We start from the raw sequence: 16,901 nt of genomic DNA on the forward strand, positions 1-16,901 counted from the left end.
GACGGTCACGTGCGTGACAGATTTTTCCAGTCCTCCTTGTGTAAGTGAAAAAACACCGAGCTGTAGTCTCTAGGCCCGCACTGGAAATACAGAGACAGCCCTTCCCCGGGATGCAGTGGGAGGTGTGGGGGCTGCCTCCTGCTCCTTTTTAGCAAGAGAACATCTCTACAGCTCCCCGTACCACTTTCTGCAAAATGACAACCAGCATATGACTTGGGTTTGAAATCCTTGCAGCTGATGGAAAAACAATTAAGATCTCATTAAAATTCTATGTAGAGAGCCAAGAAAAGGAAGATAATGTCAAAGGAAAGGTGATACGTAGGACAGTATGGAGAATTCTCTTAAGTTAAGCCTGTCATTAGGCGGGAGCACAGAAGGTGCTAATTGTACAGTGCGTTTCATTCATCCCACAAAGAATAATTAACACTTTCCCTTCTGCCTTCCTTTCATTGAAATGAATGGATTCGGGACATATGTTCTCTTCTTCAGGCAGGAGTTGTTTTATGCTGGCTTTGCATGGGCAGAAGAATTTTACTGCTGTTCCCTCACCTGCTGGCTGTTGATACGGAATTGTAATTAATCATGTGAGGCACTGCTGATTTCATTAATCTCCTTGTGTCTGTTGCTGTTGCAGAAATTGTTGACCTGAGATGGGGAAGCATTGGAAGAAGAGTGCACTTACTTCCAGGTAAGTGCAAGCTTAAATCCTGCCTTAAATAGGGAAGGACTTACCAGAGAGAGCTCCTACCCTGAGAGTGTGTGTGGTTGTGCTGGCGGGGAGGGAGCGTGATACAAACAGGCACTGCTCCGTCCCATGTGGGCTGTCAGCAGCTTGGCAGGGTGCTGAGGATTTTTCCTTGAGATCTATTTCCAGGCTGATCCAGCTGTTGACTGAGAAACCAAAGCTCTTGCAATGCGTGGACTCTGACCTGCCTTGCTGCCCAGACCGCCAGCAGTCCTGAGAAATGTTGTTGTGACAGAGTGACAGCTGTCTTGCAAAGCAGATCTTAGCCTTGCCAGGTCCAGTCTGAGTTTATGCACACAGCTTCCTGACCTCCTACGCTCCTTGTGAAATTTAACTAGAGATGATAGTCTTCACTTCCTTTTAAACGGGGGTGAGATCTCTGCGTGCTATGATGCAGCTGACGTTCTCCACACTAGCGATGACTACACTTCAGGGCTGGGGTGAAGTGAGCCATATCCATGTCACCTTTCTACTTCACAGAAATAATTCAGATTAATTAGTTAAAGATAACAAAGCATTGTGACATTTTCGTCTGAAAATGCTATATCTAAGTAGTAATGACACTTTACATCCTCTGATAATTTTGCAGGAATCTCTGTAAAAGAAGTTATGCTTGTACAAGCTGGTGTGCTTGGTATTAACTGAAGCTCTTCATCCAAATTCATATCAGAGACAGCCCAAAGAAACTCTCATCCCCTCTCCCTTAGTCTAAGTATCTTCAAAGTTTTGGGAAGCTTGCCTTAGGATGTTGTGCTCCTGATGCCTGTAAGAGGCATAAGTATACGGCTGGCTGAGGCTTGTTGTAGCTGCACAGTGACACAGCCACCCCCTGTCCTGTGACCCTCACTGCGTGCATTGCACCCGTGTGGCTAAAGGGGGTCCTTTCATCCCCACAGCAGATGTGCTTCTTGTTGGAACTTTGGGCATACAAGAGTAGGCAGTTGCAAAATACCAGCTTATTTTCAGCTTTGTAGACACCTGCTACCATTTACATAGCACGTGGGCTCTGAAAGTGCCGAGCCAAATTCCCTCCAAATGTTTGCTTGGGCTTTTGAGGCAAAGGCGCAACATGCTCTCACAGCTTTGTCCTTTGACTCAACCTGAGGCAGCAATGTCCCACCTTCAGCCCTGCTATTTGCACCAAGGTGGGGCAGTCTTAGCTGCCAGGGGACATGCACGTCTCATCTGGCCTGGCCTGTACAGTCCTTGGTTCCCCAGTTAGTCCCATGACTGGGCCTTTTGTATTGTTGCATTGTTTCTTTACACCCTCTCCTGACCCACTATTGCACTCAGTCCAAGTTGGCACGCGGGTAATCGCTGACTGAAACTGGGCTCCAGGGAGAAAGGATAGAGTTCAGGGGAGCTAGAAGGGGATACGTCAGATACAGTCTCTCACATTTCTTGAAGCAGTGAGGCTATTCCCAAGCTAAGCATGACCAGCTGTATATGAAGTCACTTATGAAGGTTGTTCTTCTTTGGGCCAGTCTACCTGTGGCTACTTAGTCATTACTTTGACTTTGCCCAACCTATAATTTCATTTATGGACTCTTCACCACCCATCTGTGAAGCTTATGTTCATCTGACGTGAACCAGAAAGCCATAATCTAACCAAACACAATAATCAGGCAGGGGGAGGGAGATAAGGAGATTCCTTTAGTGCTTAAATGGAAGCTAAAATGGATATGGTTGCTGATGGTGGAAGTAACTAGCATGCTTGTAGGCCCAGAGAGATGTGTGTGAGGTGTAAGCTGGTAGTGTGTTCTGGGGTAAAAGGGAATGTAGGGTGCTACTGTAAGAGAGGCTCTCTGCGCAGCAAAGAAGAAATCATATTTTCTTGGGGTCAGGGAGTTGTTGGCTTAGGGGATCAGTAATGCTTGCAGATCTAGATAATCATCCTACAGACATTCATATCATGGAATCATAGAATATAGTGTGGTGAAAACATCTGAAGAAGTTCATGGACAGATGAGGAACAATTACCCATCCCAATCTTTCCAACTGGCTGAGCTGCCTGTCTTGGTTTCATGCTTTCATAAACAGAAACAGCAGATAAAATTAATGAAAATGAAAACTGCAGGTTAGGGATACCAAAAATAGCCATTCCTCTCCTGCTGAGAAGGTATGTTATAGCATTATGAAAGGCTAGTGTGATTTTGGACACAATTCCTTTGAGGCATTTCTGTAGGAGTCATAAGTGCAACTCAAGTCACAAGCGCAGAAGAGGGAGGATCTCTCTTGGCTTACGGACAGGAGACCACCGGCTTCCAGCATTTCAGACGTGTTGCTGATTTTGCATAAAAAAGACAGAAAAAAAAAATCTCATGGTAGGCACCCAAATCTAGAGGCTACTTTTAAACCTTGTTTTGTTTTTCCTGGTTGAAATGGAAGAAACATTTCTAATGTGCAGTCCATTCTTACAGGCACATTAACTTGAAAGTTAATCATAGTTCTGGCCCCAGATGGTTACAGTGCATCTGCTTCTCCATCTGTGGGAGTCTTTAAGGATACTTGATAGCTGTCCAAATAAGTGCTTAAAAATTGTATCATATAAAGGCAAAATAAGAAGATAGCATAATCTAGAATGATACCAAAGGAAAGGGAGGTGGAGTAAGTGTTTCAAACCCTCAGCTGCACCCTGTGGATTTCACCTGAAATACAGATCTGTTGTATGGCATGCATAAAGCTCTACTCTTCGTAGGTGTGCTCTGAAGACGTACCTACCTACTTTCATCAGGAAATTGTTATAGAAATATACTTCCTGCTTTGCCATGGACAGGAATCTTACAATTAGGAAACAGGTAAACAAATGTAAATGAAACATATTTCAGCCATATTATATTTATTATTTTATATATTATACTGTATTGAAACATGATGTAGCTGTCGATAAGTACGCTTGTTTTGCAAATTTGCAAAACAACCAGCACTCTTTTCCATACCAGAAGCCCTTGATAAGGCAAGAAGAATGGTGCAAACTATTTACAGTTTCCTTCTGTCCTCCCTGTAATCCCAGGGAAGATAAATATAGAAGGGCTGAGATGTAGTATTGATGAGCAAATGTGGAACAGGCCTCACTCAAAACATCATTAGATCAGCTGGTGAATTAAGATGGAGATGGAGCTAATTGAAATCCTGCTTGGGGGGGGCTGCTGGGTCCCTTGCAGGCTTGTAGAGAGGCCAGTAAAGTTGCAGTCTGAGACTGCGGGAAGTTTAAGGTGATATGAAGCTTGATCCAAAGCTCAGTGAAGCTGAAGAAAATCTCCCATGGTGCATGAATATTGCACGTGTTATGGGACTTTCTCGTTTTGAAGCACAATTATCTCAAATGCAGAGGCACAAGAATTCCACTAAACCTCAGCCTTGTTCTGCATGAGGGTTACATAGGAGAAGAGGTAGGAAGGAGGTGCTTTTCCTCTCAAGGTGAATGTGATGACAAAGTTGATTTCTGGATTATTCCCCAGAGTCATATCCAAGGGGACAGAGAAGCCAGAAGGCTTCTACATTGAGTACCGAGACACGTAGAAGATAGGGTGCCATTATGCCGGACTTGTGAAAAGCAAGAATAGAAGAATAGAGGAAGAATAGAGGGAGACAGGTATGCCCCTTTGCCTCACCCTTACCACACCTGCTCACGAGAAACGAGCCATCACAGGCAGTCAGGAACCGCACGTCTGTCTTGGATGCAACTTGTTCCCTCTCTTCTGGAACAAGCTGTGAGCACAAAGTATTGCAATGTAAATTAAACCTTTAATCAAGGTCTAGCTTCACAACTACACATGTTAAGGCCCTGTAATAATAGTTTACAAACAGGAATCGTGTGTTTTGCTTTGTGGTTATAATAATCAGTAGTATTTGGGAACAGTTCTACCATCACAGAAACTCATTGCTGCAGCCTGAAAAATCCTTGTTTTTCTGATATTAATCAAAGAAGGACTGCTAAGCATGTATATGATTGCTGGGCAAAAGATATGGCCGTAGTCCATTGAACAACAGGCAAAGTAGGTACATGGAAATCCAAAAGTAATAGTACAGCACTTTGGGAATATTGTTGTATGTGACACGAGTGGGGACAAAATGTTAGTGCAAAATGTGTAAATAATACTGTGAGCAACACTAGGGTATAAGCGTCTGTATTTACAACACTCCTTACAATTACTAATGCCGTACTCAGCAATTCTGTATTAAAATTGGTATTTGTTATTTAACACATTGCTGGGACTGATTTACGATTTGATTCCAACTCTTAAATGAATTGCAATTATTCTGGCAGTTATTAATTGTGTAAATTGATGTGCTGCAGTTTATCTCATAGTATCCAATCTGTTTTTTATGGCTGCTATTTTATTGCTCTGTGATTGCTCTAGGATTGGCTATGCTTGCCAATACTTAGCAGTTAAAAACATGTTTTAATATATTTGTTGGCTTAAATGTAAGGTTGGAGGCAGGGCTCGTTTCATTTATAATTTGGGGGTTTTTCCTCTTCATCTTCCTAAGTTTGTTCTATTACTTTCTAATCTGGTTGCTACAAGTCTGTGGTATATTGATCTGTTTCATACAAAAGAAATAATAATAATTTTCCCTGAATATGTCACAACAATTGGTGATGCATCTTCTGTTTAGGCAAGAAGAAAGAATCCAAGGAGAAACAGTGCTCCCCAGTGAGGGGGAGAAGTGCCACTGGGGCAACATCATAGCACTGCTATGAGCATCTCAGCCTAATGGGGTAGGTGGACAGGAAGACCTTGGCCTTTGCTAACACTCTGACTTCCTCCTTTGAATTTCTTTTTCCTGGAGGGATGCCTCCTCTGGGGAGGACAGCAGACAGAGCCAGGATCAATCTCAGGGATCAAGGAAAACATGGGAAAATGGGGTATTCCTAGTCTGTCTCCAGCAGCAGAGTGAGAAGAATGAGGCTAGCTGCCCAGCTCAAGGTCAGACACTCTCTAAGAGGACATTAGAGGGGTAATATCTGAAGGGGAAAAAGACCATTTTTAGCAAAGGGCATTAAACTGAACAGAATACATTTACATTGGCAATTAGAAAAACTTTCTAATTGTCAAAGCAATGGCAATCTACAACCAGTAAGAGTAGTGGGAGGAAGAAAACTACCTGGTTTTAAAGCTGAGCTGGAGCAGAAAATCGAAAATCTTTCTGGACGTTGTGCCTGTGATAGAGCATGGACTCAATAGCTTGTTCATATTGCTCTGTGAAGTTCACCCAGGGTGCCACAAGGCTGAATGACAATCTGTCTGTGTTTCTCAACGACAGGATCCTTACCAGTAACTTCGTGATGACTGGTGGATATTCTTTGAAGAAATCAGTGGGTGAGCCTACTGCATAGGGTCCTCCCAGAGCCGGCTCACCATGAGGCATGACAAGGTCCTGGCACTTTGAACGGTTTCCAGCTGTTCTCCTTGGTCTTGTGGTGACAATGTCTGACAGAAAGAATTACCCAGATCTTACCTTGCACAGATCTTGGGCCTTGCCGATGGGTTCTGGCATTTCCTGCTCAGGCTCAGACTGAACTAAGCCTGAGCTGAGGCTGAGAAAATCTGGCCATCAGGTTCTGGAGATCTTCATCTTCAATGCACCCTTGGAACACTCTATCAGGTGCTAGACACAGTCCGTGACCCCCAATCCTTTGTGAGCTTCTCAGTGGTTGGTTGTTGTGAGCTGATGCTTTGGGTCCCGCCGGTTTCCATGTACTTCCCAGTCTAATGTCTCTGAAGTTAGCATGTTCAGCAAAGCACATAAATGGCCTTGGACTTCAGTGAAGTATGAAAAACTTCAGTCTAGATTTCTGCAATGCTGCTCGAGTGTTGCTTTACCCCTGTGTCTCCACCCCAGTCATCAGCCAAAAATTACGTGGGAAACAGGATCCTGACATCAAGGTAGAGTGTCTGGTGATTCCTTTATTATTTGGGGTGTGCTAGGGCTTTGATCATGAAGCCTCATAGGTTTGAAATGCCAAGAAAGAAAGAGAACATGCTATGTTCAAAAGGTTGCAGAGTTTCCATAATATCTGCTCTCTGGAGCTGTGTGGAAATCCTGCTAAGCCACCCGAATGCTTTCCAGATCTTATGTTGCATGGAAACATCCTCAAGGCTGTAATGCAGGATTTGGCTTATGGCCAAAATTATTTCCAATAATAATAAGCTGATTGATTACTGCCATCAAGAAATGGCAAAGAAAAATATATTTCAACTATTTAAGTAATGAAAGGAAAGAAAATGAATAAGCCTTTCCGTTCAGGGATCAAAATATGGGTTAGGACAGTCCTGAAAACTCAAGTGTGGAAAATTCTAGGTTCAGACACTGAAAATATATTTAAAAAATCTGAAGTCACTGTGCAAAGTTTGATAGGGAAAGTGGACGTTTCTGGTGGCTCAGAAACATGGAACATGCCTGTGACATAGCGATTGGCAGCAGCACTTTAGGTATTATTTACCTCACACCGTTCTGAGGTCTGCACTAGGCCTTAACATGTCCTGTGTGACACTTTGGTCTCAGAGTAGATTACTGCAGTAGTTTTTTTGCCTCAGGACACACAAACTTCAACCTACTAACTCTGTCATAGAAAGATTTTCCTGATATATATGAATTCCTCACTGCACACATCAAAAACTGGTCGTGACTGGAGTGTCAATAAGCAGAACGTGAGAATGTTCTGTCATTTTGATAGTGCTGGGCATGCTTTTGTTTCCCTGCATATAAGCTTTTTATAATGGGATGAAATGGGTAGGACTCTTGTGCTATGCTGAAAGACAAGAAAGCACGAGAATATTTGTACCTTGTTGATCTAACGTGGTGCAGAATAGCATTTCAGTCTCAAATAGGCTCACGCTCTTTGCCTTGAGCTAAGGCAGCCTCATGAAAGGAACACTGGCATCACAGAAATGACTCCCACCAGCATGAGCTGCCTAGGAAACACAGGCTGAGGAATAGTTTACAGAAAGAGCAAGAGACAAAAAAGGGAATTTGAAATGTCTGGAGGAAAGAATATCAAGAGGATAACATGCCCTCTTCTGCTGAAGTCTTAATCAAGTTTGGCCTGAACTTTCTGGCTTGAGGAACTTTGGATCCTGTTACCCAAATGCCTAGTCACGTGTGTTTGTTCCAGGAAAGCTTGTCCAGTTGTAGGGCACTGTCCTGTCCACTGCTGATTACCTGACTTGATTAAAAAAAAGTGAAAGCTCTGTTTCATGGGTGAACTTAAATACTTCTGTGATCAAGGTGGTGAAGTGAGAGTGGCTACAACGTGGGAAGACTGCAAATCATGAAGAAGGATGGTAGCAAGGATGAACTTGGTCATCCTGACTTATTTTTTTGAGGGATGGAGTAGTTTGTCTGAGGATGGAGAATGTGAGGGTATTTGGAGGGGAAATGGGCAGTAAGAGGAACGAGCCCATACATAAAGATGGAGCCAGATTCTTCTGAGAGGAGCACAGTGACAGGACAAGAGGCAGCAAGCACAGGTCACAATGATAAAAACTCTCATTAGTTATTAGGATTTTTTTTCTCACTCTGAGGGTAGTGCAGCACTGGAACAGTTGCCTAGAGAGTTTGTAGGTTCTTTAACCTTGGAGAGCCCCAAATCTTGACTGGATGAAGCCCTGAATAAATGTGACCTAAGCAGGCAAGTGGTTGTCCCCAGATAACCTGCAGAGGTCCCTTCCAGCATGGATTATTCTGTGATTCTGAGCCAGATCCTGCAGCTGGTGATGGAAGGACCATGGCTATCGTGCTTGATAGGACATGTGCTTGGATGGGGCAGTGCGACTCTCTGACTCATGACTGGAGTCACTGAAGAATTCAGTGCATTTCATGACTGTATGTTAAATTTTACATGGAGTCTGAAAGCTGCAAACTGGTTGACTCTTCAAGGCAAGAAATAATTTGCTTACTCATATCACTAATAAATGCTGGTATATTTATCCTGCCCAGCACCGGTACCTGATCCCTTTGACACTTTCATGATGCTTTGGACCAGGGTGGGAGATTAGTTCCTTTGAAAACTACTTTTCCACACAAGCTCTGACCCAAACTTTCAAATCTCCAGTTCCCTAGCTGAACCTTGGCGTGCAAGGGAAAACTTCAAGCAGATGGCAGCCGGGTGGATCAAAGCGACTGCTCTGGGCTACAGCCTGCTTTTGAGGGATGAGCTGGGGACAACGTTGTCTGTTGGTTCTTCATTGCAATGCTAGGCTCTAGGCTGTAGTGGATGTTTACATCAGTATTCTCAGCTGGAGTGCAAAATGTAAGGGTCATCTCTGGTATTTCATCAGCTTTATGTGGGAACATAGTCACTGATGCCCACTGTTCATACTATGTTGTGACTGGGACTCTGGTGTGTTACACAGCGTTTCAAAGTTGAGAGTAGCAGCTTCAAGTGTTAAGCTTAGTTGTAGAGGTGTTTTGTTAGCCATATAATGCACATATAACAGCTTTCTATAACTAAAGAATAAGAAGTAGATGTCTCACTAGCTAGTTGGGCAAGTGCCACTAGCAGTGGGGCAGACGTACTTTAATTTGGACAAAAGTCCGTATCTCAGTTGTATTCTAAATACAGCATTTCATGAGGTTATATTTGTCCTTTGCATCTCCATAGAATAGAAAGAGGCTTGGAGGTAGTAACAACAGCACCTCAGATTGCTGCAGCAGCTGCTTGTATGTTTGTGCCCCCAAAACACTTTTTTTTTGGTCTTGGCATGGACAAGTGCATGTGTGTGCAGTGCTTGCAGACTGTTTGATTACCCCTGTTGTGCACAGCCTGGCAGAGACATGGTGTTTCCTACACGAACTGCCATCTCTCCCAGCTTGCGAGTGAAAGGCTAAACATTAAGCAGAGACTAACGAGATTCCAGTTCTGCAGCACATTTTATTTTTCAGCAGTTTGTGTTCTGCCATATACCCAACACTGTCTCCTAAGGGAAAAAGCAACATAATTAACATGGGATAGATTTGCTTCAATGTACTCTGTTTCTTTCCATTACTGTATTCGTCAGAGGAACTATTTAGAGAGAAGGCTTTTCATAGCATTATGTTTGGTCCAAGTTTGTTTTTTGTTGATTTTTTTTTAAGGAAGTGCTATTTCAGAGGATATATTTTCAGAAGCTATTGGATTTCAGCCATTTTGGATATATGGTGAGACAGGAAGAGACCAGGCAGAGGCCACCAACAGCTGGGGGTCAGCACAGCACCTGTGTGAAAGGTAGTCAGGGTGCTACGGGAGGCAGGGGCATCCTGCACACCCTGAACATCTATCTCAAGACTTGTCTTTTTAATGACAGCAATTTAATTTCTTCCTCTTCCAAAAAAAAATTGATTTGAAGCCGTACCTTTCAGCTGGTTTTCCATAAGCATATTAATTCTTTGAGAATTAATTCAATTTTTCAAGTTACTATTTAGTCTAATTAATTTTCCTCCTCATCAAACATGCTTTCCCAGATGATGGGGAGGTTCTCCTCTGGAAGAAGAAGATTCTTCTCTGACACAAAAAAGGTTTTAAATCAAGATTTCCAAAGTGCATGGTGATTTAGGGGTCCTCAATATTTCAAGCAATAAGTTTGAAACATTATAAAGTGACAGAAAATGCTGTGTACCTGTCCTCTGTTCCCTGATGCTATTTATTCGAGGTATCCTAAATTGGCATACAAGATCACTCATTTTTGGCCCAAATCTTATTTCAGACATTCAAAAACCTTGTTCACAAACTTCTACTTCTGCCCCAGATCAGAAGGTTGTCAAGATGCCAAGTATGAGGTTCAAAACAAACAAATAAATAAATACTTGGATCTTTCAAATTGCTTCCTGCTTTCCGAACTTTCATGGTTCATGTTTTCGAGCATAATCATGTGGAAATCTAATCGTTCCTGTATTTTGGAGAGCAAAGACTTCTTGCCTGCCTCCCTACTGAACTAAGCCACTAGGATAAGGAGGTAAAACGCTGCACCGCTGAGGGAGCTTTCCCAAGTGGGATATATCTACACTAATTCAGCCCAGGCCTGAGCACAGAGCCTGGGTCCTGTGCTCACCTTGACTCTCTACATCCAAACTAACCCCAACAAGCCACTGTACAGGCAAGTCTGCAGATCTTCCTCCGTACTTGTGTAATCTTCTCCTTTCTACCTTTCCGCACAGCATCTCTGATAGTCACATGTGTGGTACCGTTCTGCCTAACTGCTGCTGTTTGCCAAACCATCCTGCAGGCTCCATCAGCTGCCTCGGTGTCCTGTTGTAAGGGAACTGGGGGAGGTAAGTGCCACGCTTCACATATAAGGTACAAATCATGTTATTTGTGTGATCTCCTGGTTTATATATTCCATATATTTCCTTATTTTAGTTTTACTACTTACTCTTGCTATAAACCAAGGGTGTTAGTGCATACTTCCTCTCTTCCTAGACCTGAACACCCAAAGGCGCAGCGAGTTTTTACCAAGCATTTCTTAAAGAACAACTCAGTATGAGAAACCCTCTCACAAAACCCACACAAATCCTTGTAATCAGCCCTGCCAATTCACTGCAGACTGCAAACAGCTATAGACAGGATTCCAAACAGTTAATTTCAAATAGCTCATTTTCTCTCATCTCTGCACAAATTCCTGTCATGTTGCATTACATGTAAACAACTCAGAAACTTAATGACATGCCTTTCAGTCAAAAACTGGTATGGCTTTTCAGTCTGAGCAGATTAATTGCAGTTTGTAACAATATAGACTGATGCAGTCTGATTAGGGTTCCTATTGCTCTTTGAGATAAAATATTTTATGTGAATGTAAAGCCAAGATTTCTGCTGGCACGACTTTATTGACTTCTGCGGGAAAATAAAGTACCCATGTAAAATCCATAATACGTTATTGTTTGTGAGCTGTTACAGTAAAGAAATTTTATAAGCTTCTGTAAATTAGATGTCAGATCAGATTCCAGTCCCTGTGGAAATGGTGCTGTCAATGAAGTTAGGCAGCAGGAATATTTTACCATGGAAGAAACACTTTTGAATGAATCTTTTAGCATTTGATGGCTTTGGAGGTGTTTTGTACTTCCGTTTTTCACTGCCTCTGTCTTCTTCCTGAATGTTATTCTTAAAACTGATAGTCTCTTAAGTTTCATTCCTCTGCACTTCTAGTGTTGTTCTATTCTTGCTACAGACATTGCTTGTGTTTTGTAGCAATCCTGTAGACCCAAGCTTAGGAGCTATGCAACACAAATCCCACTATTTGCCAATAGGATTAACATGAGGAACTCCACAAAGCTTCTTTGAATACATTCCTCACTGACCGATATGTCCCTCAAAGCTTTAGGATGAGATTTTCCTCTTCCTTTTTTTGTCTCCTATTCCCTTTTTCTTTCCTCTCTTTCCTTTCCTCTGTAGCTTTTTAAGGCAAAACATAGCAGAAAAGAAATTCAAGTGGATAAATACGCATAGTTTGCTTGTGGTTGGGTGGCTGGTTTTTTTGGGGGGGAGGGGAAGGGGTGGGAAATCTCTCTGAGGAGACATACTAATGGGTAGCTTCTTGGCTCAGTCTCTCCCTCTGAAATGTTTTTGTTTTGTTTGTCTTTTGTTCTGTTAAAAAAAAATATATATTAAGTTGCTGTTTGTTTTTCCAGTTTGAAGAATGCCATGACTAGGGGTGATCACTGCTCAGAGAGGTCAGAAGTATTTTGCGATGTTTTGAATCCCATACGACTGTACCGGGGGGCTGAAGTTTTTTGGTGAGTATGTGGGCTTGCTGATGTAATTCCACCCTGTCCATGCTGCTGGACTAAAAATGAAGGTCACAAATATTCTACAAAAACTGCCAGCATCTGGTTGTTTTGCCCCCTGTTATCAGGATTCCAACAGAATTTCACTTTACAGGGCTAGCACATTTTATAGAACGGAAGACATTTTAAATATAATATTTGCAATATTACATTTCAGTATTAAAATACTGCCTGACAACAGGGACCAAAGCAAAAGTACTAGATAGAAAAGTACAAGCTGCTGCACTCTGAACTAAAGCTGTGCATATTGGCACGGGAAAGCATGTGCTTCACATCACCAGTGGGACGTTTTACGTATAGGTCACATTAAACCAGTCTGCAGAATTTGAGATGTTTAAATCAGCATTGTAAAATCCTGAAACTGTAAAAATTAGGGGAAAAAAATTACATTATTAAAATATTGAATCGTCGGTTTATTATCTTTAGAAATCCTTTCCTATATAAGTAGATTCTTTATTCCTGTCCATTTCTATAAGATATCCTGTTTATTTTAAATACTCTGAGTGGGTAGAGGTTTTATTTTTTGGTGTGAAGGGTTTTGAAAGAAGCTATTTCCACACTGCACATAATAGTGTGGTTGGAAGGACAATTACTGCAAATTCTTCCATTTCTGGGTGTGAAGATCCCCAAAGGCAGCATGAACTCCCCGTGTGATTTGTCACTTGAAGGTTGGGTTGTTTTTTTGTTTTTGATTTTTCCAGCCTATCTGCTGTAAATCATCACTCCTTAGGCAAGTACATTGAGCTTCTATCTCAGATTGCATGCTTGCACATAGCTTTTCTTACTATGAACAACTTCAGATGAATTATTACTTAATTGTTCAATAATTTTATGCAATTTTAGGACCAATTAATTTCTCTTTGGGTGACTTTAATTACTTTGAGTGATGAATATTGAGGCATGGTACAATATGTTCCTCCCATGAGAATGTTCAGCTGTTCTGAAGTCAGAGGCTGTTAGGAATATAACAAAGCATCTGACAGAATCAGGTTTTCATAAAAATTAAAAAAAAAAGAAACAAAAAACACACACACAAAAAAAAACACATCCAAAAAACACCCCTCATAAAGACTTTTTAAAGGGAAACACCAATGTCAGTTGAATATTACTGATCAGTTGGGCAGATGGATAAAGTCAATACTTTTACAACTGTGGTAGGCAGATCATGAGGGAACTGGTACTACTGGAAGAAAATGTGACTTTATTTTCCCTAACTAACTGAGCTTTCCCAAAGCAATGTGGGTTAACAGTTCATGAGGTAACTGCACGTGCAAAAAAAAGATAGCCTAAATAAGAAAATAACGGAAATCAACACTAAGGAGGGTTTTTAAAGCAACTGTGGTCTTTCTCAAACTTGCCAGTTAAGAACTGTTCCCTGTAGTATAAGCCAGATTCAACTAGAACATTTATTTTTTGCGATCGGTAGTTGTAAGTACCAGTAACTCTGAAAAAAAGAGGTTGTATTTTCTTCGTCAGATTCTGTTTTGTCTACTGAATGTGAAGTGGATCATTAGCAGAGCACAGGGACCTCCACCTCTGGCCTACCCATCGCTTCCAACAGCAGTTGCCAAAAGCTGCGGTCACCTAACCACCAAATATAGTCCTATATGAAGTACCCATGAGTGCATGTCTGCACTGTGAAATCCCCAAGAGTGGGCAGCACTCAGGGCTGTCATCATCAATCAGTCCTTTAGGACTTCTTCAGGTGAGTACTTCAGACACAGTGAGGACAGACATGGATTGCTATTCCGATAAATATGAGAAGGGTCTATTTGGAACAGTTGGTTTTGTACCCTCAAGGCAGAAGGTAAAGAAAGAGAAGGGAAAAACCAGGAGTAAATGATTGTTTCTGTACTGATTCACAGGTCTGCTTACCATCAAATGTAGCATTGTGGTGGTGACATGGACTTGTTACAGCTAGAAGCAAGGAATGCAGAAAATAATGGATTTTGACCATAAAGTTTGAAATTCTCACAGGTTTAGTGTTTTGAGTAAGGCGATGATCCAAAGCCTATAAAGGCAGAAGAAAAACAGCCTTTGGCTTCAGTGGGCATTGCGTCAGGCCTTCACATGACTAGCTATCAGCAGACTTCATTCTGTGTAATTCTGTATGAAAGAAGTGTTAGTTCTCTGGCATACAGTCAGCCGAGGAGGAATAAGATGCTCCGTGTGTTTGCAACTTACCCTTCTGGCGAGCAGACATCCTCAGCACTGAAAGCAACAGAGATGTTCCCTCACAGCCGGTGGAAAGGCACCTAGCTGTGCTTTGCAACTGTTCCTTCCCGCTAAGTCATCACAAGAGAGAGAATTAGCAGAGATTTCGTTGTTGCATACCCAAATCTGAATGCTGGGTTATATTTAAACAAGCACAGGAAAGAGTTGAGAGACTCCGTGACCCTGGTGAACTGAGGATCAGTTGTTCTAAACTGGAAGGCAAATGTCAGAAGATCAGATTACAAGTGTCTACCAGCATGTTTTCACTGTGCGGTGGGTCAGCTGGAGTTCAGGCCCTGCAAATACTGAGGAGGTGGTTCCAGAGCAGTTAGCACTTGAGCAATTGCTAGCACCGGTGGTCTGAACTTGGGCAGGATTTCATAACATGTCTGCAAGCCAAAAGCTTCCTCGACTGCTAATTTAATAAAGAAGAGTGAACCACTGGGTAAGTCCCTTGAAGAGAGACTAAATCAGGCTAATTTGTTATATAATCCCTTTTTAATGTGGAGAATTAAGGTGACGGCAAGATGACTGTGTTTAATACTCCAAATAATTACTGGCGATTATTGACATTAAAGATGGGAGAGAGCAAGTTAATTTCTGCTTGTTGTTTTCAACATGTGCCAAACCCTTACTTCACACCAGTGAGGAAAGGCTAGAAGTTGTGTGTTCCATATGCATGAAGTAACAGTTGGCACAAATCACTGAGGGGAGAAAAATAAAAACCAATAAAGCCCAGCAACCCAAACTGTCACTTGCTGACAATTTCTTGACTCTCACTGCTGAAAAAAAAAATTTAACATAAAGGCCTCATGCAGAGTATTCCACCTGAATAAACCCACATTTCTGGTCCTCTTTGAGGCAAATGTTTTGCTGAGAAGGCAACTATAGCTTCAGTTGTCCAACCTTCTCCTTTCCCCCTCTGGAAAGAGGTGTCACAGGCAGACCCAGAGTGGGATGGGAATGAAGCAGTGGAGGATGAGGACAGCGCCTGACTCAGGTTGAGGCTCTTGGGCATAAACTGTTCTTCTCCATCGCTAGGAACGGAGGTGCTGGGGTTCTTCACGGGTAACAACGGCTCCCTGCTTGGGACAGCTACACTGTGTAGATCAGGGGAGTTTACATCCTCCCTGCACCAGCACTGATGGATTTGTCTCAGAACAGCCGGAGGTAGCACAACTTGCCTCTGCCTCTACACATCGTACCTCTTCATGTCGGCCTTTGGTCTATGAGTCCCAGAACCCCGAGAGCACTGCCAGGCCCTGATGTTGCTGTCCACTCACTGGGGCTCACCCACCCACCCAGGACCCCACCTCAGCCCTGGGGCCGTCAGCCCCTGCCCCAACAAGGCCGCAGCAGGGCTGGGATCCAGCTCCCCACAGCCTGGCCCAGCCTTGGCCCATCCCTGTCCCCGCGGCCTACCTGGTGCCCTGGCAGTGGCCATGGGCTACATGAGTTTTCTCATGTGTGTGCAGTTTGAGATGACGTCTTGCGCTGACACAACCTGATGACAGTCTTAAGTCTGCCCTGTCACTTATGCAAGTAGGCAAGTAAATAAGCATATTTATTGAGAGTCAAAACGTGTATGGTATATGGGATGTAACATACAAAAGCATTACGTACTGTTCCTCTGTGGTTTCCTCCCCTCTCACCATCCTGTGATCTCCCTTTCTCGTCCTTCTCCTCTTTAAGTTGATATCTACTAGGAAGAGGAGCGGTGGATGAAATCACAGTATGGAAAGCAAGTGATGACACTGGGCAAATTCATATCAAGAGTTAATTTCAGAATGTTTCCTATCATTTTTTCCTATTTTGTTGATGACTAGAATAGTACTTGTAAGCCAAAGCTTACTTGTTCAAATCACACTCTCATTTTATTTTTAAAGAAAGAAACTGTTTTTGCATTTTGACATGTTTCTTGTTTTCAGACTGTGTTGATTTTTCTGTGTGGTTCACTCTAGGCTTTGTACAACTGACAGCTTATTATCTCGCCTTATGAAAATCATGCCTGACTTCTGGGAGCTGTCTATCAAAAGGAGAGAATACACTGAGAAGCTGGTACTTTCTGTCTAATTATCTGGGTTGATCGTTGTTCAATGAACCTATTAACCACTTGAAGTGACTTGCATTTTCACAGGTACAGTACTGCATGATCTTTCTCTGCACTATTGAAATGGCA

General features: G+C 42.5%; 1 long non-coding RNA gene across 14 annotated transcripts in view; it reads left to right on the plus strand.

Moving 5' to 3' along the window:
• LOC308193488 overlaps positions 1 to 16,901 on the plus strand; it is an 85,522-nt gene that overhangs the window by 57,169 nt on the left and 11,452 nt on the right. For 12 of the 14 annotated variants that reach the window (XR_013949669.1, XR_013949671.1, XR_013949673.1 and 9 more), the window contains 6 exons: positions 635 to 688; positions 10,886 to 10,999; positions 12,353 to 12,457; positions 13,985 to 14,213; positions 14,374 to 15,167; positions 16,684 to 16,859. This is a non-coding gene — a long non-coding RNA (uncharacterized lncRNA). Of the gene's footprint in view, positions 1 to 634; positions 689 to 3,443; positions 3,544 to 4,206; positions 4,341 to 10,885; positions 11,000 to 12,352; positions 12,458 to 13,984; positions 14,214 to 14,373; positions 15,168 to 16,683; positions 16,860 to 16,901 lie in introns of all 14 variants that reach the window. The other 2 variants (XR_013949670.1, XR_013949672.1) reach the window with 2 other exon arrangements.

Source organism: Anser brachyrhynchus (assembly GCF_964034855.1).
Source record: "Anser brachyrhynchus genome assembly, chromosome: 3".
Classification (NCBI taxonomy): Eukaryota; Metazoa; Chordata; class Aves; order Anseriformes; family Anatidae; genus Anser; species Anser brachyrhynchus.